This window comes from Ursus americanus, chromosome 9, assembly GCF_024610735.1.
Source record: "Ursus americanus isolate L20-20 chromosome 9, mUrsAme1.1.p, whole genome shotgun sequence".
Lineage (NCBI taxonomy): Eukaryota > Metazoa > Chordata > Mammalia > Carnivora > Ursidae > Ursus > Ursus americanus.
In genome coordinates, this window is record NC_142135.1 from 39,604,242 (window position 1) to 39,632,162 (window position 27,921).

The 27,921-nt window shown below is 41.8% G+C and overlaps 1 long non-coding RNA gene across 1 annotated transcript in view; it reads right to left on the reverse strand.

Annotated features, from left to right (window-relative positions):
• The window catches only part of LOC148109451 (uncharacterized), a 653,768-nt gene that overhangs the window by 515,094 nt on the left and 110,753 nt on the right, over window positions 1–27,921 (reverse strand). Inside the window, exon 2 of the long non-coding RNA XR_015725641.1 lies at window positions 13,541–13,659. This is a non-coding gene — a long non-coding RNA (uncharacterized LOC148109451). The remainder of the gene's footprint in view (window positions 1–13,540; window positions 13,660–27,921) is intronic.

Below are 27,921 nucleotides of genomic sequence, written 5' to 3' on the forward strand. Positions count from 1 at the left end.
TTTTAAAGCATTACCCCCAAAAGTATATAAATACATGCCACACCTACAAATTCCAATTTAGGGTTTGCAAAATATAGGCAAAAGATGGCACTACAGTCTAGAAAATGATGCCCATGGGGAGGTAGCAGTCAAGGCCGAACCGGGCTAGTATCTGGGGAAAAGTAGCCATGGAGTGCTGGGTTCAGTCCAAAATTAGAAAAGGCAGCACCCAACAGAGGCAGCAACAGATGATCCTTCCAAGTTGATGAGAAACCAGCCAGGAAAAGTCAGAGCCCAAAAGTTCTCCATTTCAGGCACCTAGCATAGGACGATTTAGGATACTTCTTCTGTGCAGTTTTACTTACCAGTGACCTCTGTGTTTGCTAATCATGCTGCACATGGGGTGAATTTCCTAGGAGAAATGTCCCAGAGGCATGGCCCCCAAATCCCCCCAAATATAAGGTCAAAAAGACTAATCCAGGAAAATGGCAAGGGGACTCCCTTTAAGAGACAATTTGGGACTGGGAGGCCAGAGTTGGCAAGATCAGCAGGGAAGGAGCTGTAGAGACCACCAGATCTAAGTCTCTTGGGCTACTCCTCAAGGTCCCACACCACTCCTCTGGTCCCCTATGGCTTTCACCTGGTACATACCTTTCTCCCCAACTAGACTACAAACACTTGAATAGGATCATTTTCCTTCACAGATTGCTTGGAATAGAGAGGTAACCATGGTAGAAATGAAATAAGGATGTGGAATTCAGCCCTGGAAATCATGTGTAGGGATACAGAATGGCATAGAGGTTGAAATGGCTGTCTATGAAGCCAGGCTGCCTAGGTTCAAACCCTGCCTATTCTTAATAGCTGTATGAGCTTGGGCAAGTTGTTTGTCATCTTGCACCTCAATTTTTTGCATTTGTAAACAGAGTAATAATAATGCCCACCCCAGTGCTCTGGGAATTAAATGAATATAAGCATTTACTGTAGTGCACATACTTAGGCAGATCATGTTATTATTTTCATTGCCCAATAAATAGTACATGTTAATTTGCTTTGCTAAGTTTTCTCATCTGAAAAATGAGGTTATGTATAAGATCCAGTCTCACAACTTCCACTCAACTAACAGAAGCCAAAACACAATAAATGGAAAATGCAATCCAAATGTTTGTGTTTGCTGTTATCACTGCACGTAGTAGGCACTGGAATCTATGGTGGCTAAAATATGGAAACAAAACCACCACTAAGAGGCTGGACTAGACCCTCTCAAGACTCACCATCCCAAAACCTTGCACTGGAAAGTTATTTGTAAACGTGAATGCCAGACAAGTGTTCCTTGTTAGCTATGCATGGGCCCTGGAGACCAGTACTGCCATGTGGTAAGATCAAGTGAAGTGACAGACTCTGCCAAGTACAGCTTTGAGGCCATCCTTCACATGTGCCTGAGAAATAACTCCCCCAAAGGCCTCCTGTGCTGTGCAGTGCACCACCCCCCATCTTGGCCACCTCTCCAAAGACCCCCAGCTTCTCCTCCAGCAGTCCTCCGGACTTTGGCCATTTCCAGTTGGCATGGAAGTGCAGAGCTAGGCACATTCTTCACTTCATCCCCCTGGATTCACCCCAATGGGGTGGTTCTGCCTGGCTGTCCCACACAGCATCTCTAGGAGAGTTAGAAAGGAATGTGCTTAACTTGCCAGCACCAGGAGCATAACCAAAGCCAGCATGGCCTGTCATCCAAGGTAGTTTAGTGCTCCCATCATCACTGCAATACACACACAGAGCAGGCCCTGGGAAGAGTCTGCACCCTCCCCAGAGCCAGGGTGGTGGCCAGAAAACCACATGGGAATGTGGGTTCTCCTGCACAAGCTGGGTCACCAATAATGGAGGTTTAACCTCCTTCCAAGTGAACACGTGACAGGTAAGAGAGAAGAGGGAGAACTGGCAGAAAAACAGCATCTGTCCCTGAAGCTCTTGGCTCCATATAAAACTTAGAATGGCTCGTTTAAGATCAAATCCTAGAGCTTTGCAAACCAACGCCATTTGCCTACTGCTGGGTTCACTGCATGCCACAGAGTACACCCTCAAGCCCCTTCCTGCGGTGCCTTGATCACTCCCTCAAGCCCCTTTCTGCAGTGCCTTGATCACTTTAGCCAAGGCTAAAGGTGCCCTCAGACACTATAAAATGCGGAGATAAGCATGCCATTCACAGCACTACAGTCTCACAGGTATTCAAAAATGCTGATTCTCCCACTGCCAACACGGAGTTAGACCTTTAGCCCTCTTTATTTTTCATAAACAGGATTATGACCCTTAATTCAAGTCATTCATAGTCATTCACCTATTTATTCATTCTCTCAATCAACAAATATTTATTGACTGCCTACAATGTGCCAGGTACTATGCGGAGATAGAACAGTGATCCAAGCCAGAGATGATTCTTGTTCTTGTGGACCAGTATATGCATTTTCAACAGAGGCAATACTGCCCCAAAGGGGAACAAACTGGTTCCTAGGTGGTGAAAAAACCTTACTCATTTTATGTATAAAACAGATTGTGTATATAGTAATGCAATATATGCAACTGTACACATACATGTGCATACATATACACATATAAACATATTGTACACATATATATGTATATATACACGCATGTAATATACATAACAATATACTTGTTGTTGCTGTAACAAATTATCTTAAACTACCACATTTGTGGTAACTCAAATTTATTATCTTCCAGTTCTGGAGTCAGAAGTCTGAAATAGGTCTCATTGGGTTGAAATCAAGGCCTTGGCAAGGCTGCATTCCTTCTGTAAACTTTGGGGAAGAATCGGTTTCCTTGTCTTTCCCAGTTTCTAGAAGTCGCCCACATTCCCTGGCTCTTGGCCCTCTTCTATCTTCATAGCCAGGAATGACAATCAAGTCTCTCTCACACTGCCATCTTCCTCATACTGACTCTCCTGCCTCCCTCTTTCACTTATGAGAACCCTTCTGATTACACTGGGCCCATCAGGATAATCCAGGATAATCTTCCCATCTCAAGGTCAGCTAAATAACAAACTTTAATCCATCTGCAGGCTTAATTCTCCCTTTCCATGTAATATGACTTATTCACAGTTTCCAGGGTTTAGGATATGGATGTCTGGGGTGGGGGGGAGCCACTATTCTGCCTATAACAGTGTATCTTTTAGTATTAAAATTTCCCACGGAGAGGATTAGTAAAACCCATCTAAAAAGTGCTCCTTAAGGGAGCAATAATCAAAGACTGAGAAATCTTGGTCGACCAGAAGGTAATGCAAGGTCTTGATTAAATCTGTACACACTGGGGTCAGTCAGCCTGGATTCAAATCCCAACTCTACACTTACTAGCTATGTGGCTGTGAGCAAGTTACTTAAGCCCTCAGGAAGGACGGTAATAGGACATACTTCCTCAGTTATGTGAGGATTAAATAAGTCAATGCATTGTGAGGACTTAGAAATTGCCAAATACAGATCTTCCTTGATTGACGATGAGCATCCAGATAAATCCACTGTAAGTTGAAAATTTAAGAAACAAAACAGATGAACCTAGGGGAAGGGAAGGAAAATAAAAATAGGATAAAAAGAGAGGGAGGCAAACTATAAGAGACTCTTAACTATATAGAAAAAACTGAGGGTTGCTGGAGGGGAGGTGGATGGGGGGGATGGGCTAAACGGGTGATGGACATTAAGGAGGGCACTTGTGATGAGCCCTGGGTATTATATGTAAGTGATGAATCACTAGATTCTACTCCTGAAACTACACTATATGCTACACTATACGTTAACTAACTTGAATTTAAATAAAATCTTGGAGGAAAAAAACTCTAAAGTTGAAAATGCATTTACTACACCTAACCTCCTGAACATCACAGCTTAGCCCAGCCTACCTTAAACACGCTCAGAACACTTACAGTAGCCTACAGTTGGGCAACAATTACCCAATACAAAGACAATTATATAATAAAATGTTGAATATCTCGTGTAATTTATTGAATAGTATACTGAAAGCAAAAAACAGAATGGTTGTGAGTGTATAGGTTGTTTACCCTCGTAGTCGCACGGCTGACTTAGAGCTGTGACTCACAGCCCCTGATCAGCATCATGACACAGGATCATACTGTATATATCACTAGTCTGGGAAAAAATCCAAATTCAAAATTCTAAGTATGGTTTCTAACATAACATAATAAAAAAATCATTTCTGCACCATCATAAAGTAGAAAAATTTTAAGTCAAACCATCATAAGTCAGAGACCATCTACATGCAGTAAGTGTTGGATAAATGTTTTCATTGGTGTTAGGAGAGACAATAAAAGGTTATTCAAATTATTACAGAAATAAATGTCTAAGTTCAAACGATGACAAATGCTGAAAAGGAAAAGAATGCTCTTGCAGTGTTGTAAGCATATAAGCAAGGGGGACTCACAGTGGGTAGGAGGGTAGGAAAGAGTTTCCTAAGGAAGTGACTTCTGAACTGAAATTGGAAGGATGAGTAGGCATCAACTAGGTGAAGAGACTAGGGGTAAGGAGAGTCACGAAGAGGCTCCCAAACAGAAGAAACATCATGAGGTGTGTCCTTAGGGCAGGAGAGGCATGGCACAATCTCATGTGACTGACAGCCCAGTACGGTTACCCCATGGAGAGCAGAGGAAGCAGGGTGGTTGCCAGGTCAGGCTGGAGAAAAGATGGGGCCAGATCTAAGAGCTTGGGCCATATTAAGGATTTTGACCCTCATCCTGAGAACAACAGGAAGCACTGATTGAGTTGAAGCAGAGATGGTATGAGTAAAATGATCCATACTGACTGGAGAGGGGAAACAGTGGTGGCACAGAGACTAATCTGAAGGTGGTGGGGTGACAGGGGTGGGGAAGGACATGAAGAGAAAGGAGACACCTACGGACTTGTGAAATGTGGCAGAAAGGAGTGGGTTGTAGATGTGCACACCTAGTTTCCAATGTCCCATGTGCAGATCCACCAATGCCCAAAGCCACCCCAAGCATGTGGGTAGCCTGTCCAGAGAAAAGCCTGCCAAAATGTCTGATGAGTCCTGCCCAGATGTGTGGGGACTTCTTATAGCACTCTACACACCATTCTGTATCCCGGGTATAAAATAAACTTTAAATTGGATACAGCTTTAACAAAAAGTGGTGCTGGCAACAGCTCCTCTTTTAAGACCTCTGTTTACTATAGAGTGTTTTAAGCATGACGTTTTAATTTCAACTTTTTTAAAATATGTATTCTGTGAGAAATAAACAGAGATGACTTAACTGGAAATTGAACTAGGGTCTCCTGGCTCTTGGCCCACATTTCTACCCAGGGATGACTGGTGTAGCATAAATCCATCTACCCAAACTGCTGCAGGATTTGGTGTGAGCTGTGTTTATGTTCCTCTTAAAAATGCATGCACTTCTTACCCACAGGGTCCATGAGCCAAAGTATTGATCTATTAGGACTTCTGCTCCAAGGAAGCCTATTCAATATGGGACATAATGATTCAAGGCCAGATTGTGGCTACATGTATTTTCCCAAAAGTTCTCTGCATTTGCCTATTCAATATCCAGGACAGGACCACAGTTTACAAATCAATAGCTCTGAGTTCCTTAAAACATTTGCCATAGCACTGGTTGGAAAAGAATCCACTCATGAGAGACTCTGGACTCTGGGGAAAAAACTGAGGGCTTCAGAGGGGAGGGGGTGGGGGACTGGGATAGGCCGGTGATGGGTATTAAGGAGGGCACATATTGCATAGTGCACTGGGTGTTATACGCAAATAATGAATCACAGAACATTGCATCAAAAACTAAGGATATACTGTATGGTGACTAACATAACATAATAAAAAATTATTTAAAAAAAAAAAGAATCCACTCAGAGTGAAGAAGACTGGTAGAATCTAAACCATGGAGAGAAATTAATAGGGATGATGGATGAAAGTGGGGGATGTACCTGTTTCCTTCAGAAATAATGAAGTCAAGAGACTTGGGGTTTACTCCCACCTCTGCCACTAATTACTTGTGTAACCTGTGGCAACTCAGTTCTATTCAGTTCAACTAACAGCAAATAAATTAATGAATGAATCCATCAGGCGGGTCAATTAACCAAACACTACAGGAAGCACTGAGTGTCCAAAGATACCTAAGGCACAATACCTACCCATGGAGAGCTTAAAAATGAGAGGTGGGTACCTCAACAGGAAAAAAATAGCTAATAGGAACAAATACCTAACCAGAAATACAATAAAGTGTCATAAACGATAAAGCATAGGGGCGCCTGGGTAGCGCAGTCGTTAGGTGTCTGCCTTCGGCTCTGGGCGTGATCCCGGCATTCCAGGCACCTCCGCTGGAAGCCTGCTTCTTCCTCTCCCACTCCCCCTGCTTGTGTTCCCTCTCTCGCTGGCTGTCTAAATAAATAAATAAAAATCTTAAAAAAAAAAAAAAACGATAAAGCATAAATATGCCCAAAGGACTATGGGCGAGACCAATCCCAACCTGGGTGCAAGGAAGACTTCCTTAAGGCAAAGACACTTGTGCTTATATGAAAACATGAGCAAGAATTAACTAGATAAATAAAGGTGGAAGAGTGCATCGAAGTAAGCCATGAAAGAATGCTGGGAAGCTCACAGAATTGTCACAAAGACTGAAGAATCACAGTGGATAACTGTCACTCTTTAGGCTGCTCAGTATCTGAACTTCCTTTGGGGAATTTCTCTCCTTTTGAAGCTTTGTGGGTTTCCCTGCATAGAAGGTGAACATTTCAGATACTATCTTTTCCTCATCCTATGCAATTAGGAGCATGCATGTGACTTAGGCTTGGACAAGCAGGTCCACATGCCAAAAACATTAAACTGAGAGCTAATGACACAAAGAAACACAGACCACAAAAAAAAAAAAAAAATCACTTCTGGTACTGTGAGCAGCCATATCAAGGCCCAGCTTCCACAGACAGTGGTGCCAAAGGAGCCAGGGCAGTTCCCAGTCCCAGGGTCAAGACGCAGGCAGAGAAGGCTGCAGTGTGGGAACCACAGCAATACAACCTCAAAAGACCTGCTCCAGAGTGTGATTTGAGCTAGTTTCAGCTGGGTAGCCTGTGACCAAGTTCTTCAGCCTTCATGGTAATTCTATGAGCTGCCCAATGTCTCTTTAATAAATTTCTTTTCTGACCAGGTCAACTGGGGTTGGCTTCATTTATTGCAGCCAAAACACCTGCCCGATATAAGAACAGCATGAGCACAACCTCACAGGTGAGTGACAGTTTGGTGGTTGTGGATGTGTGGTGGGGGCATCACAGGCAGTTCAGTATCAAGAAAGCATTAAAAATGAGATGAAAAGGATGGCAAATGAGGCTACCGAGATGCACAGGGGTTAAGTCACAGAGTGGCTGGGACACTGGGCTAAGAAACTTGGAATTCACCCTGAAGGTGATGGGTGCCTTAGCACAGAAGTCTTCTCAGCATTCACCATATGCATATTTTAGATGGATTACTCTAACTTCAGTAGCAAGGGTGTAAAGTGGACAGGAGAAGATTGGGAAAGGCTAGATAAGGGGCTGTTATGTTAGGGCCCAAAGAAAAAGTGATGAAGGCTGAACCAGGGCAGTGGTTGGGGGGAGAAAGGTGGCAAGGGCCTTGAGAAACATTTTAGGCAACAAAGCAGGTGATACTTATCTTCACATTTAGACGGGAGAAGCCCCTTTACCATTCTGGGCCACAATTTCTTCAACTATAAATCAAGAGCCAAGTCTAGGTGTCCTACAAGGCATGCAACAGTCCATGATTCTAATTCCTGGAGATGCAGGCACACTTGCCTACAGACAACAGAATCTTCACTCAAAAGGGAAAGAAAATTCCTTATGAAGACAGGCCCAACAGGCAAGCCCCTTCTAATGATTAAAACTGCAGGGTTAAAATTGAAGTCTGTAGAATTGTGAAAGGCACAGCATATGGTAAAGATGGATTTGTTTACTGAAACTTGCTATGACTGCAGCTTGAAAGAGCAGGATGTCCTTATATGAAAGGAAGCATTGCAGGTGCTCTGACAGGTGCACTGTCAGAGTGTACTACGTTGTGTATATACCACATCTTCTTTATCCATTCATCAGTCAATGGACCCTTGGGCTGCTTCCATATCTTGGTTACTGTAAATAATGCTGCTATAAACATAAGGGTGCATATCCCTTTGAACTGGTGTTCTTGTATTCTCTGGGTAAATACCCAGTAATGTGATTGCTGGATCATAGGGTAGTTCTATTTTTAACTTTTTGAGAAACCTAGGAGGAGGTCCCTTCATTTTTTTTTTATTATTTTTTTTATTATGTTATGTTAGTCACCATACAGTACTTCATTAGTTTTTGATGTAGCATTCCATGATTCATTATTTGTAAGGAGGAGGCCCTTTCAAAACTATTTCTTTGGAGACTCGAGAATGAAAATATGCTTTGTATTTTTTTTTCACAGTTAATGAGCTTTTCTATATTCCCCCCAATGTAATCAAAGGAAATAAGATGACATATCTTTGTCTCCTATGCTATCAAACTCTTGATCACCTCACCAAGCAGGGCTACTGAGTTTCTGAAGAAAGACTTGGGATCCAATTTGTTTCTCTGAACAAGCATCTCTGCATGAAGAGCCTAATTCCACTACTCAGCTGTTGTGGGGAAGGATGACCACCTCATCCCAGTCCCTCCTGACCCCACACAGCCTCCCCAAACCATAGGCAGAACATGACCCCAGGGGACTTGCTCCTAAAAGTCTCTTCATTGTCGTGAATATTTGGCCCACAGGGAAGTATAAAATAATACTTATAATTATTATCCATTTTAGTTTGCTTTTTCTGTCTTTCAAACTGAGGAGTATTTGGAAGTTTCTGACAGATAATGTATATAATAAACCCCCCTCCATATTCGGCACACATATATACATATGACCATCCTTCACATACAGCCTTCTAAATTGGGCAAACAAGAAAAATCAAGTTATGTCTTGAAACAGGAAAAGTATTTACCCTTTTATTCAGCTTGAGTTACCCATCGGAGGATTTTCTCATTTTTGAAAATCACCTTTTGTTAAGAACGGATTCGTTTATAAAAATCTTTTTTAAAGCCACTAACGTTTCTCAAGCAGAGCTGAACTTTTAATAGCAAAAGACATTACCATCATCCTCATTCCCTCCCCAGCAAAAAGGTGCTTATTTTTTACATCTGTGTTCCTCAAGACTTCCAGGTTTGTTCCCCCAAGCCCAAGCCACAGCAACTTCTAAGGTGCCCAACAGTGGGGAGAAGTGCAATCTACCCTAGCCAGTGCAGTTCTTTCTTTCTCATATTTCTAATGGTTCCTGGAACCCTGAACTTCAGTAAAATTTGCTAAGCAGACAAATATTAATACTTGGACCAATTCGCTCAAAGAGAAACAAGTTAGCCACAGCTGCAGGTGGACAAGGTGAGCAATCCACACCTAGGATGTCTGCTGAAGCAGCCCCTAAACTGCGGGGCAAATCCCAAGAAGAGGATCTCCAGCTAAAAATACTAGAAGACAGTTTCTTGCTGCTAACCAGCTCACCTTTGCCATGAATAATCAATTAGAGGACGGGAAAGCTACTTTAAAACAGGTTTTTCTTTTCTTTCCTTTTTTCTTTTCTTTTTTTTTTTTAAACATCAATTTACTTAGTATAATTTTCTGGCCCCGACTTTTTTTTTTAAAAGACATACGTCTTCACTGGCTGACAGGGACAAATTTCCCCCTGCTCCCCTGTATAAATCCACCTCACTGTCTACTTCCCCACCTCCCTGCAGCCCTCCAAGTGGATTCCGTGGTGAACAAATATCGCTGCTGCTGCCCTTGTCTTTATCTCCAACCAGAAAATGAACACAATTTCAAAAACCTGTTTTCTAAACTCCCAGTGACTGAGACAGGAAGGGGGTGGGGGGAGGACAGGCGGCCTGTTTGTACACCCACTGGCATTGCCTCTTCCTCACCAGTGAAGCTTTCCATGGAAATTCTGGCCGCATTAGCCTTGGCTAAGCTTGGAACTATTTTTGGAAGCCTAAAAACCTCAGGGGAGTGACTTTTACTTTTATTCATGTACAGGGCCCTTACTTTTATTTATTAAAGAAACAAAAACATGTCTCCTGCTTAACTTCAACCAGCTTTCATGTCAAGTAAAACAAAACTTGTTGGCTGGTCCAATCGGCCATTGGCCAGGGGAGAGGGGGAGCCCCTTCCGCAGTGCGTCTGAAGCATATGTGACCTGGGTATTAATCACCCCGCAGAGAAAGGGAGGAGTGTGGTCTTTTGAGACTCTTGTACCAAAGGAACAACTCTAGGAGAGTGTTTGAGTCCAGCCAGGAGAGAAGAAGTATCTGGGCAAAATTCCAGCCAATTTGTAGTGTTTTCAAAAGCATTTCAGGTAGGAAAGAAAAGAGATGGAAGGCTCAGTGCTCCCCCCACTCCCAACACTGTGACACTGACATCCTAGAACCTAAAAACACCAGCAGAGAGGATCACGGAGTGAGAATCACCCCCACAGATTTAGCTTTACCCCTCCCAGAGTCTAAGTGTTCATTTTAACAAGTTGTGAAGGGCAGGCAGCCAACCCCTCGGCCTCCACAAGACAAATTGATTCAAGGTTTTCTCCTTGAGCCTGCAGCCAGGGTGCCTGCAACAATAGCAGCTGGAGAGGTGCTGTTGCTTTATCTCAGTGGTGATTTGAAACTCTCTTACCCAGGACTAGCAGCCCACCAGGCGTCTACAGATGGGAACAAGAAACAGTAAGAAATTCAAGCGAAGTGGAAGTTAAAGCTCTCCCAGGGCACCAAACAGAGCTGCTGGGAGAGTCCCTGGGGAATGTGCTGGGTGAGGCACCGCCAAGCCTAGTATCAAGGCTAGCCCTCTATCAGCTCAGCTCTTCCTTTCCTTCTACACCCTCTTCATTGCCCCTCACTTATTATTCTAGCTGGGATTCACATTATATCCCAACATGTTGGACAATGGCTACAAAGATTGATGCCACAGTGGGCAAATTACTCCAGCTTCCCTGGACTTCAGTTTCATCCGGTTAACTGCGTGGGTTACAGAGGCTGCCAGCTGTCCACCATGAATCTGTTTCATCTTCTTCCTGGGCACACAACTAGAGTACATAACCTCGTTTCCTTTGTGGTTAAGCATGGCCATGTGACTAGCCAACAGACTATGAACAAAAATGGTGTGTGCCATTTTCAAGCCAAAAAGTTGGTGTGCCCCCTCTTCTTCCCCCACAAACTGGATGTGGTTAATGCTGGAGACCTCAATATCCACACATTGAAGATGACAAAACTGGAAAATATATCCCAGGATCACCCTGGGAAAGAAAGCTGACCTTTAACCAAAATATCTTAATGGGACTATTTCATGTGCAAGAAACAAACACTGATTGCATTGGACCACTAAAGCTTTGTGGCCAGTTACTACAGCCTACGCTACCCTAATACAGTGTGATAAAAAAACAAACAAACAAACAAAAAAAAAAAAAAACCTCTGCCCTGCCCACCTCAAAGGACAGTGGGAAGAATCAAATGAGATATTTTGTGTGGAAATATATCACATCCTTCAATTCTAGAGCAGATAACATCATCTGTAGACAGCAAAGCACCCATAAATTAACAATATGTACTAAATCCAGGCATGATGTTATTTAAATGTTTCGTAAGAATTATTTTGTTTAATCCACATAACAATGATGAAACAGATACTATTGCCATTCCCATTAACCAGATAATGAAACCAGGGCTTACAAAAGTGAATGCCTCACCCCATATTCCACTAGATTTGAGAACAGCATGTCTGACACCAAAGGAATAATTGGGACTTTTAATTAACTAAGTGAAACTTTAAAAGCACTTTGCTTCATTACCTATTTCAAAAGAAAGCCATCTTTGGCCTACTATTTGCCATCATGCTGACTCAGTTTTTCCAATTTATTTTCCATCTACACACACAGTTCCCATCCACGGCAGCTGGTGTTTTTTCAAACAAAAGATGCAGACTACCACCTAGATTCCTATCATAAGTTTGGATGCAGGATTTGACGTTTACTAGGTGTATTTTAAAATCTCAGTCCAGTACACTTTTTTTTATTCCCTCTAGAACCTCTTTTGTCCTCTTAAGTGCATTTAATATAAGCTAAAAGACAAAGAAACGCTGTTTAATGGGTGAAAGAGGGCAAGGGCACCTCCCAGGTATTAACTCATTTAAGAAATCTTAAAGCAAGGTTACCTCATGCTTCTACTATTAGAGTCCCAAAGTACAATTACCAAAGCCTAGTAACGAGACCACCAAAGGTAGGCAGGCCATTATAAAAATTTAAGAGCTATTGAGTACTACGGTTTTGCAGCCGGTCAGCGCAGTTATTTAGCACATGTTTTTTCCATCCTTGCAATGCATGGGGAAAATTCAGTGTCCAACATCTCTCAAAACCACATTTCCACCTGTGTGGGGCAGTGGAATTAATAAGCATATAGAATAACCTCACAAATTTGGATCCCACTCATCTGGAATTCATGATATTTCAGTTACGCATATGTGGGCCTGGCCAGAGAAAAAGGCTGGCAGGGGCGAAGAGGTCACTGCACAAAGCTAGAATGAAGTAAGGGCTGGCAGGGTCAAGGGGGGTGGGGAGAGAAATCAGGTTGTGGCTCAGAGACTATTATACATATGTGTTTTAATGATCAAATTAAAATCATATATATAAAGTCACTAATTGTGGACTGAGATGGACTTTATCCTTTGATATTAATGTGGGTTTGGGAAATGTTTAAACACACTAATGGAATCGGAGGAGGAATGTCTCACCTACTTGCTGATTAAACCAAACAGAGCGTTTTCCTGTACTTTTCAGAAATACAGTCACAAAAGCTATTGGCAAAGTCATCTATTCACTGAAGGATGGAAAGAGCACAAGCCTTAGAGTCTTCCTGACATAAAGATGATAAAATACCAGCCTATAAGATATAGTTCAAATCTGAGACGCGTTATAACTCTGATAACCCTCCTACAATCCCTGACCATTCCCACATACAAGCGACCTGTCGCTGAGTCTGTGAGGTTTGGCTCCTCTGCAGACAAGAAGAAGATAGATCTAAGCTCACAACTGACTGTGGACCTACCAAAGTAAGACCACGTTTGCTGTGCTTATTTCTGTTGTTTAAAAAATAGATAATTTCAAACCAGACTTCTAAACCACACTAGATTAACCATCCTGGGGTTCAATCTCCTTCATTTTATTCTAGGGACCTGCTCCCTCCAGCCTCTTCATACATCCTCTAAGATGATGAACATAAGGCGGCCTTGTTACGTTTGGGGATGGTTTCCATTTTGATGCTGTTAGAAAAGATAAAAAGCATAAATAGCCCTACAGAGACAGATAAACATGCTCCACTACGTCCGTGAGACATCAAAATACATTATTCTCTCTTAAGGAAAAGAAAACATCAGTATGGTATGACAAATACCTTCTTATAACAGGGCAATACACCAGACAGAACAAAAGTTAAAAGAAAGGAAATCTCCACTTAACTGTTTCTTGAGTCTTCTTTTTTTCTTCCTACCAGAAAGCAGATCACCATCTTAGGTTTCCAGAGCTGTCCCAGGACCTTTGCATGTTTCTCTGTCTCATCTCTTCCAGCCATTTTCTAGCTATTGATCAGAGGAAAAAGACAAATAACTGAAACTGTATTCTTAAGAAGAAATACTTTCTTTTGTCCTAATTATTCTATTAAGCATTCAGAAAACACAAATATAAAAGAATAAAAATCATCTATAATCTCACAGCTCAGAGATAGCATTTTATCCTTTTAAACCTTTTCTATACATAAATATGCACATATAATTTTAAAATTTTTACCAAAATAGTTAAGGCTATTCACTGCCTTATAGTCTGTCTTATTTTCTCCTCCTTAAAAAACATATGATGGTTACATTTCCTGGTCAATAAAGATCAACATTATCATGGTGAATGTACATCAAATTTAACCAATCCTCCACTGATTTACATCTGTACATTTTCTAATTTTCCTCCTTTATAAAGAATGCTATGATAAACATTCTTCGTGCATACCTGAGTGAAACTGCTTTATTTGATACTCTCTTTAAGCATATATATTGTCTAAGGATTTCAATACTTATTGTCAAACTGTACTTCACAATGTTCTGAATATCTAAGTTTACTATCCTAATAGTAAAGTAAGCAATGCCCACCACCCACCTTAACAACTCTTAACATAAATAGACTTTACTCTTTGCCATTCTGATTGTTTTTCAGTTTCTAGTAAAGACAAGCATTTTCGGCCATCACATTTTTTCCTTCACGATTTATCTATCTACTGCACACAGTTTTTTTAATGATATACTCTGCTTTTTCTGAATAATTGGGACCCTCAACTGCTCTGAATTTGCTCCAAAGTTGCCCTTGCCTTCTGCTACAGATCTGTTAGTCTCAAACTAAAGGTGTCTATGGTCATCTTTCCTAAATCAGCATCCCTCTCTCCTAGCAATGGCTTTTCTGTTAGCTTTGGACATCTTAAAGAAGCCATACTGTCACTGTCCCTCTCTCTCTCTAATTAAAACAGTAGGAAGTAGAACAAATTAGAATGTTGTAAGTGATGTACTAAGGGGCCCTGTTAAACTCTAAGCTATATTTTTCTGCTGAGCTTCAGACATGAGCACTGGGATGAATTTGAAAATTTTAAATAACGATCTTCCTTGGAACCACTAGGACTGCTCATTGGAACCCACATCCACCCATTCACTGACCCAAATAGAATTATAGCAGAGATGGGGGGGGAACCTGCTTTAATGTTTAATTTCTGAAGTTTTACATAGATGTTAAAAATTCATAACAGAAATAATGTGGAAACCCAAAAGTTTTTGTGTTGTAGGAACCAGTCTTTTTAAGAGAAAAGTTCATTGAGAATTAAAAGCTAAACCATGAAAGAAGCAAAACTTAAAGAGTTTATAAGCCTGTAGTTTTGATCTATGAGAAATGTGGCACCTCCCCCTTAAGCATGATGGGGGTAAGAAGTGGGATTGAGTTGGAAATATTGGTGGGGCATTATTTAATTATCCCAAAGCCAACAGCACCCTGAGAAACTGCTCAAATTAATGAACGAGCATGAAAAATAGATGAAGAGTCAGAGTGTGTGTGTACAGAGACCAGATAAGAGCTGTCCAGCCTAGGAAGGAGGATGTTTGACTTGGACAGAGCTCTGTGAATTTATGCTGAGAGGGCCAGATCTGGAGAGACACTCAAGAGGAACTGAGTCAGCTCTGAGAGATGGTCCAGTCTCTTGCCCAACACAAGGCCATTCACCAGCACCACGGATCCATATGGTAGCTGATCCCAAAGCTGCAGACTATCAGTCACCATTCCTGTGAGCTCCTTCATCACTTGTACTGAGCATCATCTTAACTGTCCTCATTTCCAACTCTGAGCACTTCTTCCAATAGCCACATACCACCCAAGAATCTTCTTGGTCCATCCAAACTTTCCCAGGTGGACAAGGCCCATTCAATAGCTCATCAGTTTTATAACCCTCCTAAAGCCAACAGTGGGAATCCTGACATTGAGCAAGGCAGGGATTAGTATGGAAAGCTAAGCCCCAGGCACATGATCTTTGAAGGGAGTGAACAAAATCCCAAGAGATTCCCACCCCCCTCCCCATTGCCTACCACCTGCTCCAATAAGGATAGCTATGAAATGCAGCCCCATTATATCTGCCTGACCTCACCTGTAAGAAAAGTGAAACAGACTTGCCAAGAGTCTACTTGCTGAGAGTCTGAGAAACCTTTTAGGGAAAACACCTAAAAATGAAAGAAGCAGACACACAAAGTCTGCTCAGTTACCATACCTCTAACTTCCTGAGAGCAAGGACCCTATCTACCTTATCACCACTGTATTCTAAGTATCTGGCCCAATGGTAGACACCTTGAAGTTCCAGTAAATGGTTTTTTGGAATGAATAAATGGATGGATGGAATACAGCACAATGTCCCTAACTTGGATTTGTCCAAACTACAAAGAGGTTGGGAAATGTTAGTCAAGAACATATAGTAGTGTTTTCTCTGAACTCTGAGAAACTAAGAGACAAAGCAGAACTGTTTTCATACCCTTAAAGCTCATAGGAACAAAGAAGAGGACATAGCCATGCTTTCCACACCTGCCCTGAATACAATGTGACTCTGACACAGGAAGGGCTCCAGAGAGCACAGAGCAGGTGGGGGCTCCAGATAATGGTGGTCCTGCTGATAATGGTGACTGTACCCACACTCACCTTAGGAAGCCACCTAATGGGTGCATTATCGGAAGATGGCTTGGAGATGTTTCATGAAAAAGCTGGTCTTGAGACAACCTTTCATTACTTAAGTATTTACTGAGCATCTACTTAGCTGCAGGTGACTATGTGCCAACCTTAGAAAATTGGGGAAATTCTGAATGAACACTAAGAAGTGGAGGGGACACCAAATGGACAGAACAGAGTAAACAAAAATATGAAGGCAAGAAAAATAATTAACTGAAAAAAGGCTCACAATTTGCAAAGCAATTTGACATACATCATCTCATTTAGAAGGGGAGACCATAGTGAGCAGATAAACAGGCAAGTCTAGAGTCAATAACACATGGGCTGATAAGTCTCAACTGGGGGGGGGATATATTGATAAAGACAATGCATGCAAAATAGGGAAGTGATATATTCTCTCCCCCAAAAGCTTTCTGGATGGAAGCAGGCAGTTAGACATTACTTAAAATTTCCATATACTAGTACTTCTCTTAGACCAGCTGGGCTGAGGCTAGAACTCACCTACCTTGGATGACAAGTTTCCAGAACTGTTTCCTTATGGCGCATGTATTCCACACCACAGCACATTTTTAAATAGCAAATTTGGGCGAGGCTTTCAAACATAAAATTTTTAAGTGGTTTCATGACAGTTGCAAAAACTGGACTGACTCAATGAATTTATTCTTCAGAGGATCCTGGGCAGTTAGAATTCCAGATTGCTATTTCCAATACCAAGAGTTAATTAATTCCCTTCTTGTATCCTATAGAGCTGCCACTGCCACATGACCATGGAGAAAATACTGAATCCTGGATTCATGATTGAGTGAACTAAACATTTTGAAATCAAGGGTAATCTGTATCTTAACTCCCACCCCAAATTTCAGAAGGTGGCAAGGTCCGACACCTTTCCCCATCTAGAAGCAGATAACATGGAAAATAATGCCTTGTTTTCCTTTACCCTCTTAGTATATCTCCAGCCTCTGCCCCAAACTCTGGCTAACACACTTCTTGAATTAATGTGTAGAGAGTTTCCCAAGATCAACACTGACATCTTTCATCAAAGCCTTAATTCAAGGCTAACTGGTATTTTAAGGTAACAGAACCAGCTGTGCACACAACATGTTTGCCTGAGACACCTCTGCAAGATCCAGGCTTCTTAATATAATCATTCAAGCATGAATGAGTCCAGCAGCTCCCTGGAATCTCTGACCAGATAAAGGCCAGCAGGCAGCTACCCCTAGGAGTTTTGCATTCCACGTTGAGTCCAGCTGCTTTGACCCCCCTGGGAATTTCTTTCTCTGTAATTCCAAGTATTTGGACCAAGCACCCCCGTCCTCAGTAATTCGACAGTTCAATTAATATTGTCATACCTAGATAAATGGGACTATAAAACATCCATGTGTCACTACAATGTAGTCTATTTTTAGGAGCCACCCAAACTAGGACAGGGTCTTAAACCAGGTCACTGAGGCCTTTGAATTTACGAATTCCTGGTCAGAGGATGGTCTCTCCTGCTCTCAGGTGCCCTCCCTTCTCAGTTCCTTCTAGCAGATGATCAATTACCAGTGTCATGGGTCAAAAAGTCCATTTATCTGCTACACATCCCACAGAACTTAGTCTCTGATGATATAACTCTCCAAATGCTTGGGAAAGACAGGCTAATTTCTCTAATAAAACTTGCTTCACTCTGGAGACTGGGAAATGAGGGTAGACAGATGGCCCTTTGCTTCTACCACCATTGCTCCTCTTGTCTCAAAAACAGCTTTCCTTCATCAGCAAAGTGAATAAAATCTGATGTTGGGAGAGGATTCTGACATTAAATTATCTGATTCCACAGACTATATAACTTGAGGAAACGGTCCCTTCTGAGAGGCAGAAAACCTGACTGGGCAAGAAATACAAAAAGAGTTTCCAGTCTTTGGAGGTACCAAACAGATTTTATTTAAGAGATCTGTAAAAACTGAAATGAATTATATTTCAAATAAAGTAAAATAACCTCATGTATTTACATTATGCCCTGAAATTATTGGAGAAATAAAACTGACTCCCATGTAACTTGAAGTCTTCTATCTTGAAATGATCAGGTGATTCAACCAACACCATAATCTTTTTAAATGTTTAAGATATACTTCTAATTGGAAGTCAATTACTGTCAGTCTATTACGCAAAAGTGCTCAAGAAGTTGCCTGTTTTGATCCTATTTTGTAGGGTGCGTTAGAAGTTTCAACAGATACCTTAGATTCAGTTTTTGGGTTTAAAAACTTGGAATGGGCAACAGAAGTTTTCCAAAGGTATTTATTCTGTGGCATTTCATGGGGTTCAACTTAATTCTGTGAAAGTATGGCAGGATGGGATTTGCTTTTCCTTTGCTTTTCTTTTGCACCCACTTTCTGGGACTAGAAGCAAAACCATCTCCTTCCAGGGAACTTGGCCACAAAGCATAACAGAAGAGGGTCTTTGAAATGTAGGGAAAAGAGGCTCACACTTAACAAAATAATATACCAGAGCTATGCTCTCAGAATATTTGGGAACAGCCACTTTTCTTCATGACATTTCCTCTTTATGCAGGACCTAAAGCACACACTGTCACCAGCTCCACCAGCTCCACCAGGACCCAGCCCCATTGAGAAAAACAAAAACTGGGAAGAAGAAACTTTAGGAAATGTAGAAACGATCATGAGGAAAAAGAAGGGAGAGAATGATCAGAAAACAGAGACTTCCTAAACCCATCTGCAGGCACTCAGTATGGACTGGAATAATCTGGAAGAGAACTGATTTTCACCATCTTCTGAACTACGAATGTAGTCAATCCTCCAAGAGTACACTTTGATCCTCCAGCAGGAAGACCCTCCAATACTAAGAATATTAAGTGAAGGACTGCACATTCCTGCCTTCCAGAAGTCAAGGGCATGACTAAGAGGTTCCATGTGGCTAGAAGTTATAGGGAAATCCCATTACACTAGGCCCATGGTTCAGAGAATTATACATTTAAAAATAAGTTTCCCAGGCAAGATAGCTTCATGATGTGGTTTCGCCTCTCTTCCAAATAATAGATGAAAACAGAAAGGGATGAAATCATAAGACATATACAGGCTCAAAATATCTATAAAAAATCTAAAGTCAGGGTTGAAGCTATGGGTCTGCTGGGTTCCTGGAGTCAAGAAGTAGTGGCAGTCCAGGGCTGCCAGAGTAAGACAGGCTAATAAGAACTAAAGGTGCTCCATTTACAAGTAGGTATGGAGCCAGGTTCTCTGCATGAAGCCAAGGGGCTGAGGTTTTCTTGATTATGGAAGGAGCTAGAAAATTTAAAGTACTGACATAACACAGAGGGCTATAGCTTCATACGAAGCTGTGAGCTGAGGGAAATGGGGGCAAAGAGACAGAGCTTCATGACGAGGAACTAAGTTTAATCATGAAAGCTCAATTTTAAGGTGTGGCACCCCAGAGACAAAGGCAAAAATGGAACAGCAACAAAACAGAAATGGACAAGGAAGAGAAAAAAAACAAAACAAAAGCTCCCACTTAAAATAAATTTTCAAACCAAAATTCTAAAACTTAAGAAATATAATACTAAGAAAGTTAGCCACCAAACTTTGAACATAAATTTATTACAGGTGAAATAAACTGTATGGAAGAATTTCACAAACAAATAAAATAAGCATGCTTAGGATGCTCAGAAAGATAAAGATGCCATTAAACTGAACTAAAATTTATAAAACACATAAAAATTAAAAATTGATATATGTGATTTTTAAAAACTTATCTGAAATATCAGAAATGAAAAATACAGTGATTGATGTTTTCCAAAAACTAAAAAGATATAATGACCTCTAGGCTAGAAACAAAGAGATAATTAAAGATATGAAAAATAAGGCAGATCAAGGAAGATGAGAAAAGCATCCATGCGGGAGGGCAACCTGGCCTGAGGAGTCAGAAACCTAGCAGGAGGCAGCTGCATGGGGCAGCCTCCTCCATATACACACATGTATATATGTCTATCTTTTTTATGTAGAGGTACATACATACATATGTTTCCTAGCTCTGTCCACCGAGAAGGCCTTGGGGCATGGACACCACAAGAACAATGAGCACACCTAGTGCCCCATGCTTGGCTTCTAAGTACTCTTCTCCACAGCAAGATTAGAGTTCCTTCAAAAAACGGGTGATTCCAAGACTGGAGTAGGGAAAGTAGAACACCTTTCACACCAGAAAGCAAGAAAATGCTTAAATAACGATGGGGACGTGTCAAAAGAACACAGAAGCCAGCCTGGATGGATCCCAGCTCATCTTGGTGCTGTTTAAGCAGAATGTGATGAGATGGGAACAGCAGCAAAGGTCTCCTGCACACTAACGGTTCCAGCACCACATGGTACTACAGGATGTCCAATGGCTCTCAATGAGAGAGCATATATTTGACCTAACCAGTTTTGTTGTCTTCTCACGCCCTCTAAAGTGCTTAGTGCTGAAAAGCAACACGTGAAAATCAATTGATTGCATAATGTCCCTCCTACTTGTCCTCCTGTGAAGACCACAGTTTGAAACTTCAAAATCCCAGATATGGACATTAACTTTAAGTCTGATCTTTGTAATCAAGCCAGCTCTGAAATGGCCTGCTTTTAGGAGATGTATGACTAATGTTTTCATTTCACAGAATCATAGAAACGAGAAATGGAAAAGATTTATTAAGTCATCTTGTGCTTGCACCCTGCCAGACAGACATTGTTCCCCAAGGTCTGTGGACTCCAACTGCATCCAGGCATGCTTGCAATGAGGCTACAGTCCCCTATCTTGCGCAATGACTCCACATTCTGATAGTTATTCCACTCAAAAGATTTCCCCTGGGATTCAACCCCACTAGTGCTTTTGTAATTTTTTCTTTTTCCATCTCATTCTGCAATTATAGTTTTTTTTTTTTTACCATTCCCCCTAGAATGGGAAAAAATGTCTTTTGGCTCTATAACCCTTAAAGGGTGCTGAACCTAATATGCTGAGTGAGAATTATGTTTCACTTTAACTCTGAGGCATTTCTACAATTTGCCCAATGCCAATGGTGAAAGTAAACAAAAGTGGGAGGAATACATAGTAAGTTACAGGGATACTAGAATATGTAGAACTTTGTATGATTCAGAAGACAAACATTTTGTGAGTTGACTATAGAGCTTCCATCAGATTATCAAAGAGTGACCCCAAAATGTTTAAGAAGAGATGACTATAGAGATTCCATCAGATTATCAAAGAGTGACTCCAAAATGTTTAAGAACTGCTGCCCAGAGCAAGGTCACAGAAGAAAAATGGAATAAAGCTCTTGACTAGGGAGTAGATCAGCTATACGTTCTTGAATCTGCTGAAACTAGCTATATGCTTTGAACAAGTCTCTTCCCCAGGCTTTGGCTTCTATCTCAAAAAAAAGGGGCGGGGAGGACATGGAGGAAAAGATGGCAAAAGAGAAAGAGGAGGTTGAACTGGATTATTTCTAAGGTCCCTTTCCAGTCACAGAATCCTATTGCATAATGAACAACACCAATCCTTAAGCTCTAGTTCTGAAAGCTTCACCCACGGGCCATTTCTTCATTCCAACTCCTGCCTCACTCCCAGATGAAGATCTTTGACATAGGTGTGCTATGTATAGTAGCAGCAATAGACTCCAGTACAGATAAGCATGGGCCCCCGCCCCAGCCACTTTCAATACCACAATACCCCAGAGGCGCCTGGGTGGCTCAGCGGTAAAGCATCTGCCTTCGGCTCAGGTCATGATCCCAGGGTCCTGGGATCGAGCCCCGCATTGGGTTCCCCGCTCAGCGAGAAGCCAGCTTCTCCCTCTCACACTCCCCTTGCTTCCCTCTTTCGCTGTCTCTGTCAAATAAATAAATAAAATCTTTAAAAAAAAAAAAAAACACAATACCCTAGCTTGTGAATACAGTTCCATGGGCCCTTACTCAGTCTCACTCTCCTTGATCTTCTACATTGCTCCAAAATGGAGGCCCCAGTGCTTTTCATGGATATTGCTTTGAAAAGAGCTATTCAATTCTTCTCCTGTTTCTTTATTTATTCCACATTTACTGAGCAGCTACTATATGCCAGGCACTGAGCCACATCCTGGGACACTACTGTAAATAGACCAATCCCATTCCCAAGTGGCTAAGGATCCTAACAGCACATAAAATCCTTCTCTGTGGAGTCATGCATGGTCTAGGGGTAGCTACTGGCTTGATTCAACTGAGGAAAGACAGACATGGGCAGAGCTGGCATTGAAATGAGAAGAGACAGAGCCTTCAAAAGTACCATACACCTACCTATCCAGGGAAGGGTGATGCTGGCGCTTCTCAGAAGTGAGAATGAAAACTCAGTCTAAGTTGCACTATGTCCCTGTGCTTGGCAGGAAAGATGCTAAGGTTTTGTGTATTCAAGTTTTTCTTCCACTAAAAAGAAACTGAGTACCATACTAGACTAGCACATGAATATTGCTCTCCCAAGGAGCAGGATTCCATCCAACTTTGAGCCAGCTGACTTCATTAGACCACACCTAGTAACATTAATCCTGGTGTTATGTTTCCCATGAGGGAAGAGCAGACAGCATCTGCTTCTTTCCCCAAATGGCTAATATTTCCTTGCCTGTGTTCTTTTCCTTTCAAGTTCACATCTTATTCTAGTGGAAAGCATTTCTCCCATTTAAGACAAAAGGCTGCCAAGTATAAAGCATTCTCTCAAGACAATACCGAAATGCACAAAATTCTATATTTAAATTGTTTACCATTTCTTCCTTTCTGGTGGTGATACTTGCCTCGGCTAAAACTGTGAGTCTACAAAATAAAAGTAGGCGCATGGCAGTAAACAAAGTGGTCACTGCACAGACAGTACCGGCCATCCAGAACTGTACTGTATGGTGACTAACATAATATAATAAAAAAATATTATAAAAAAAAAAAGAACTGAGACTCAGTACCACCATCTCCCCCAGAATACCAGGAGGATATTCCTCTCCTACTAGGGACTCAGAGATCAAAACTCATCTCAATTAGGGAGAACAGACTGCCACAGCCAACCACCTGCTACCCATCCGCCATAGCTGGATAGTAGTGGGGATGTCCTATACAAAAGCCAGGATGAAAGAAGTGTCATAATAAAGGAACAAGGATAGAGTAAATTGTACTCATTCACCGTAAATACATAATAAGTAAGTAACATTGACCACCTGAGGTAAAGAGGGAGACCCCAAGGGGTACACTCAAATAACAAACTCACACTCAAATAAAGATGGTCACTAAGTCACCTTATAAATGGAAAGGGTCCCACTGGCTGAACAGTCCTTTGTTTCTCTGTTCTGTTTGCACCTAGATGCTGTGGAGAGGCTGAAGTGCATCATATAAAAAAGAGGTCAGGAGTCTGGAGTTCCCAAAATAAAGGAGAAGTAGAATGTGGGAGAGGCCAAAATGGTTGGGGGTCAGGGAGGGAAGGAACAGAGAGGAAGAAGAAAAGAAGAACAAGGCTACATAGGGGACTAGGGAGAAAACAAATTCCTAGTAAGGATTTTAAGTTGTTTTGAGATGATGAAGGTATGTGCTCCCAGTTCTCCTGCATGCAACCTACAAAAAATTGACATAGCTCACTGATGTTTTTATGCAAATGGATTCTTCAGCGTTCAAAGTGAAAATAGAATAATCCAGGCAGAGAACTTAAAGATAAAAATCCACACAGCTCATTCAACTCCATCATACTCCCAATATGCCCACTGTCCCTGTGAGGAGACCTCCAGGGAAGACTAGGGAAGGACAGTCCATGAAAGATCTGTGTGGGGACTCACCCATTCTCAGCAGGGTCTGGTGTCTGGAATTCAGTTCTGCTAAGTGTCTGTTACTATGCCCTTCCTGCTGGAAGTGACTGATCAAGCCCTACCCAGGAATAGACATACTCAAACTACAGGAATAGCTCATAGAGTCAGCAATGTCATTTACCTCCTAAAGCTACATGTTCCCTGTGGGTACCAGGGCCAGCTTTGTGGGTGTGCAACTTGTGCATGCCTACAGGTAGAAGGGCCTACCCTTGGTTTAATGCTCTTCTACTTCAGTCTTGAAATTACTAATACTTTTTGAGCAAAGCCTCCTGCATTCTCATTTTGCACTGGGTCCTAGAAATTATGTGGTCAGTCCTGGTAATAACCACCACTCTGCCTGCAAAGCACTGACCAAGACACCAAATTAGACCATGTGAACAAGAGGTTCAGGGCAAGGTCAACAGTTAGAGGTAAGGGTTTCTGATATTGTACAAGGAGCCCTGAACTTGGAATTGAGATCTGTGTTCAAGGCCTGGCTCTACCATTTTCAGCTGGGTTTTCTTGGATAAATGTCATAATGTGCCTGAGACTCAGTTACTTATTCACTGGTTCCCTCAAATGGGAAAAACAATTGCAAGAAAAATTATAAGAGTGTGATGTACATTTTGATAAGGGAAATAAATAATGCTCAAAGAACACAAAGAAGGGGCACCTGATCCTCCCTAGGGAAAGAGAAGGAAAACTGGGAGGGGCAGATGAAGAAGGGGAGTGAGCCTGGAGGAAGGTCTCCCCAGGGAGGGGATTCTGCCAGTTGCTCAGGAGGTCTATTCCAATTATGCATTCCAGAACTGGGACAACGACCACAGGACAGGTTTGGGGGCTGACTGGGTGGCAGATGGATGTGAGCTAAGACTCCACTGATCACCTGCCCTCCGTGCCCTACTCTGACTGGTGGGCCACAGTGACATTTTGGGTCTCTTGAATTAGTATTAGTTCAGAACCAATGCCTAGGAATCTCTGAAAAGTTTATTTCCTTTTCCACAGCGCACACTCACCCCCATAAGAGTGTAGGTCTTTTAGGAAAGAAAACCTGCAACTGCTACAAAATTGTTCTATTCCTATCTGGTCTGCCTACATATCAGAGCTGCCATGAGGATCACCACATATTCACTGCACACTGAATATTCATGAGCTCAGCCACATTTCCTAGCCCCTTCCCCCCCCCCCCAGTGACTGGGGTAGGGCCATGTGTCTATTTCTAGCCAATGAGCCATGAGTGAAAGTAATATGTCACTTCTGGACTGAAATCTTGAAGAACCAGTGCATGATGCTCTGACTCTGTCTTCCACTTCCGAAAGCATTACCAGGATGTCAAGAAGGCTCCATCTCTGAGTAAGGCCAGTAAGGAAAATGCTCTAGGGAACTGCCAAGCTTTTCTTGAACAAGAAACAAACCTTTATATGTTAAGCCACTGAGATTTTGGAGTGTGTTCATCACAGCAGCAGAGCTTAGCCTGACTAATGTGACTAGGCAGCCAGAAGCACCTCCTGCTCAGTGGGACTCAAAGCTAGGAAAGGAACGTAACAGCACTACCCTCAGATAAGGGCACTCTTTCCTCAAGATTATCTGAGTCAGGAGCTACCAAAAATAGTGGCCATCAAACTGGTAATAAAAGTAGAGAAGTGCCAAATAAAATAAGGACAGGAAATGAAAGTCTGCCCTCTCTTGTGGATACACTGGTCATTCCAAAGACGTGAAGTTGGGAAAGATGTTATAGTGAAGGGCTAAGGAAAAGATGGGGATGGAGGCCGTACAACCAGCATGGAACCTTTACTTCTCAGCCAAACCCCAAACTTTTATGTCAAGCCAATAGCAGGGTAAATTAGAAAGCTAAAAACCTGGGCAGCCACGGACAAAACTGTAAAGTTTATTTCCAGAGCCTGGTATCTGCCACACGGGTGACACAATCAATATTTCTTATTATTTCTTCATTCCCCTGGCCCCTTTCCCCTTTCAGTAACTTGAGTCCCATACTTCAGCCACCTACTGTCTAGTTCTTCTGAGGCACTCCAACTCTGAAGCCACCCCAGCAGCACCACAGCCCCAACACCTTCCTTCTCCTCTACCCTGTCTTATCAGTCCTAAGTCCAGTTCTCTTCAGGCCTGGGCAAGCCAACACATTAATTTATGTAAGCCAAGGCAATACTGGCCACTATGAGATTAAGGCACATATTCTCCTGGATGATTACACTGTAAGAGGCAACACTGCTGCTGTGATTGAAAGATGTGACTGTCTGAATTTCAGCCCTCAAGGCAAATCCAGAGAAGAATCTTTTGGAGAGAAGAGGCCTTTCAGGGCTTTTCAAATCACTCTAGGGACATAAGTGACAGTCTCCTCCACTCGCCTCTACCATATGTTCTGTCACTATAGACACAGAGTCCCCTTCCCCTGTCCTGTCAAAGCCATAATCTCCTTGACCTTGTCCTATCACGGACACTCTTACCCTGAACCCCTTCCCACATCCACTTGTGATGACACATCTATAACACTCACACTGTTACTTGGGAGGCAAAGAAAGGAGCAGAGACACACCTGGGTTTTCTGCCACTGAAATTGGAAAACAGTCCTTGAGAAAAAGATGTTAAGGTCCAGTGGGACATATTTTTCCATCAAAACATTGTAAAATGAGTAGAGGTTTCACATGACGCGCATGTCTTGGTATGTGTTTGTTGTTTTTAGAACAGCAGGCTGCATATCTGAAGCGATACATGCGTATATGATGTAGGCATTACCATGGCAAATGCCATGCATTTTTTTTGGTTGAATAGAAGGGTAAATAAGGGCATAAATATTGCATTTTTTGTTGCTATGGAGATGCAACAATTTGGGCCCTCGTCATTTTGGAACCTTTTTATTTAATTTTTTGGGTTCACTCTCTGCTGTGAACATTCCTATCAGAAAGTCTCCAGGCCCTGCTGCTGCTATAATTATGCTTAACCCAACCAGCATTCTTGTCTTTTCAGATGGGATATGGCTGATCTCAAGAGAGAAGATTCACTATCTGTTTTTTCTTTATTCCCACATGTGAAATCTATATTTTCAATATTAAAAGTATTAATATCAAAAGCATATTTTAAAGTCAAGATTCTGTAGTCTACCTGACTTAAAAAAAAAACTCTTCAAAGCCTTAAAGAGTTTTTGATCTATTTTTTTTGAACTAGACAAGGAATGGGTCGAATACCATTTGAACTCTTACTGAACAAAGTGTTTTAATTCCTAACCCTAATACGTCAGCATAGAAAATCAGCCTTTTTGACCTTTGCATTATCTTAACATCTCCATCACAGCCATTGATTTACATGTTTCTAGCATCTAAGCTTCATCTGTGATGTGGTCTCTGCTAAATTGAAGACTTCAAGGAACAAGAAATCTAGATTTAGAGACTTAGAGTATTCTAAGATAAACTGGTTTACTGCTTACCAACAAATCAATATATTTAACAGTCACTAAAACAGTTAATGAGCACTTACTACGTGCCAGGCATTAACAAAGCATCGGAAATTCCAAAATAATTAAGACACAGTCCTTGACTCGAAGTTTGTCTCACTGATTAAACACCAAAGTGCTATTATTGGGGATTTTTGTGTTAGGCTAAAGGTGAATTAAATTTTTTCTAAGACTTCTTCAAAACCTAAGATTCTGAGCTTATTTGATTTTTTTTTAAAGATTTTACTTATTTACTTATTTGATGGAGGGGGAGAGAGAGAGAGAAAGAGAGAGACTAATCGAGCATGCACAAGCAGGGCCAGTGGCCAGCAGAGGGAGAGGGAGAAGCAGGTTCCCCAAGGAGCA